The sequence below is a fragment of the Sinocyclocheilus rhinocerous genome, unplaced genomic scaffold (genome assembly GCF_001515625.1).
Source record: "Sinocyclocheilus rhinocerous isolate Xijiao unplaced genomic scaffold, SAMN03320098_v1.1 scaffold17, whole genome shotgun sequence".
Taxonomy (NCBI): domain Eukaryota; kingdom Metazoa; phylum Chordata; class Actinopteri; order Cypriniformes; family Cyprinidae; genus Sinocyclocheilus; species Sinocyclocheilus rhinocerous.
In genome coordinates, this window is record NW_015634017.1 from 328861 (window position 1) to 331528 (window position 2668).

A 2668-nucleotide genomic window follows, 5' to 3' on the forward strand; every position below is an offset into this window, starting at 1 on the left:
TCATAATTTTACGTTTTTGATTAAGACTTAAGTCTTTGCATTAAGACTTTATTAAACAGACTTGATAATTCATTTTGTACATAAGTGAGCTCTATGAGCTAAATTGACATGCAAATAAATGTATATTTTTCCAGGTCAAAGGGCGGCGTAACGCCTCATACTCATACTTCATAAGATGCGGCAGTGGTTTAGAAAGGGTTCTCTGGGAAAACTGTTCACCTCCATGAAGTTCTTCAAGAGAGGAGGAGAGGCACTCGCAGATCACTTCTCCACGTGTTTCACAGCTCAGAGGTCTCAGACGCCGCGCGGCATTTCTGGTGAACGCAAGGTTAAAAGCGGTCCGTCTGGGTCAGAGGAGGTGTGTTACGAGGCCCACAGTCCAGATGAGGCCACTCTCATTCACCCTGCAAAGGCTTATGGGTTCACCGTGGTGGATGTGACTGTCGAGCTGCCCAGTGAAGCGCTGCTGAAGTTTGAGGTGAAAAGCATCATGTACTGTACACCAAAGGAGCTGACTCAGCCGTCATGAAGAGACTGGGGCATGTTGTCTCAGGTGAGCATCTAAACATGAACCAGCGCACACCATTCAAAGGACTGGGGTCGTTTATTTAATCAGAAATACAGGAATATTGTGAAATACTATTAGAATGTAAACTAACTGTTGTTTATGTGAATATGTAATAAGATGTCATTTATTTCCGTGATGCAGCGCTGAATTTTCAGCATCATTTCTCCAGTCTTCAGTGTCACATGATCTTCAGAAATCATAATAATATGCTGATTTAATGCTCAAGACACATTTCTGATTATTATCAATGTTGAACACAGTTGTGCCGCACAATATTTTTGTGGAGACCGTGATGCATTTTATTTTTCAGGATTCACAGATGAATAGAAAGTTAAAAAGTACAGCATTTATTTGAAATAGAAATCTTTTGGAACATTAGAAATGTCTTTATTACTTTTTTATCAATTGAATTTGTCCTTGTTAAATAAAAGTATACATTTCTTAAAAAAAAAAAAATAGTTGCATAGGTATTTTGTCATGTCCCCATTTTGAAACTAGATTTTAAGCAATTTTAATATGAGCACACATTTCTGATCATAAATTAGCTTACAATATTAGCAGTTTTTACTCATTTATTTAATTTTTATTTTATTTTATTTTTATTAAACAAAAATGGAGATGTTAAAAATGTGTTTGTTTTATTTAAACAATGTTTTGTTTGTTTGTTTGTTTGTTTTTTATTAATACATTTTTTTATGGAACAAAAATAGAGATGGCAAAAAAAAAATATGATAAAAAATGCTGATTGTGGATGACAATCTGCAAAATCCACATGAAAGTATAATAAAACGTATAATGATCCAAATGACTTGTGCACTTTATTCCAAGTCTTCTGAAATCATACGATAGCTCAAGAAAGCAAAGGAACCGGCTGACATTCAAGTTTCTGACGTTCAAATGAAATGTGATTGAAATGTAGTCACCGTGGCAGATTTGAATGTATGTGTGGTGTGTTTCACAGATTGAGGCAAAGCTAGCTGTAAAGAGCTTGACATGTACGCCGGGAATGGATTGCGGATGCTGTGCTTTGTCAAGAAGGTAGAAGTTTTGTGGAAATGGTTGTAGTAAGACTCAGCGGTGCTCGTGGAGAGCTGTGTGTTTTTCTCTGAAGGTCATCAGGGCCTGGTCTGCTGTCAGTCATGGATGAGAGAGAAGAGCGTCTCATGGAAACCGCAGACTTCACTCTGCTGGGTGCCATCCTACACTCTTACAAATAAATAAAGGGGGATTTTCACAGAAGAATACATTTGGGTTTCCCAGAAAACCTTTCAGGGAATAGTTCATACAAGAACCATTTTTTTCTTAGTGTGAGAAACATGTTAATCAAAAAAATTAAAGAAACGCGGTTCCACTGTAAAGAACCTATGGAAGCATGTTTCTGCCACTGAATAAAAAAGTCAAAAAAGTAATAAAAGTAAACTTTTTATCTCACAATTCAGAGTTTTTTCTGTGAATTCTGAGTTTATATCTTGCAATTCTGTTTTAATGTTTCTGCCATGGTATAAAAAAAAGGTAATAGGACATTTTACTCACAAACATGAGTTTATATCTCTAATTTCTGACTTTTCCCCTAGAATTCAGAATTTACGTCTTGCAATTTTGACTTTTATTTCTGAAAAATCCAGCAACTTTTTATCTCACAATACTGACTTTTTCCCTGAAATCAGAGTTTACATCTTGCAATTGTTATTTTATTTTATTTTATTTTACCATGGAATAAATGATCTAAAAGTTAGTCGCAACTTTTTATTTCACAAGTCTGATTTTTTTTATACAGTATCTCATACAGATCTCACAATTCTGAGTTTACATTTCACAATTCTTTTTTTTTCTGCTATGGTATAAAAAAATAAAAAAGGTAATAGGACTCTTTTCTCGTAAATGTGAGTTTATATCTCTCATTTCTGACTTTTTCCCCTTGAATTCAGAATTTACGTCTTGCAATTTTGACTTTTTTTCTCTGAATTCTGAGTTTACATAATTCTGTTTTATTCCATGGTTTAAAAAAATAAAAAAGGTAACAGTGACCTTTTATTTAGTCTGACTTTTCTGACTTTTTTCACAATTTTTTTTCCCCCAGAATTTTTCCGGAAAGTTAAT

General features: G+C 34.4%; 1 pseudogene; it reads left to right on the plus strand.

Annotated features, from left to right (window-relative positions):
- Positions 1-1785, plus strand: part of LOC107745093 (probable phospholipid-transporting ATPase VB) — a 37396-nt pseudogene extending 35611 nt beyond the window's left edge.
- The last annotated feature ends 883 nt before the right edge of the window (positions 1786-2668 follow it).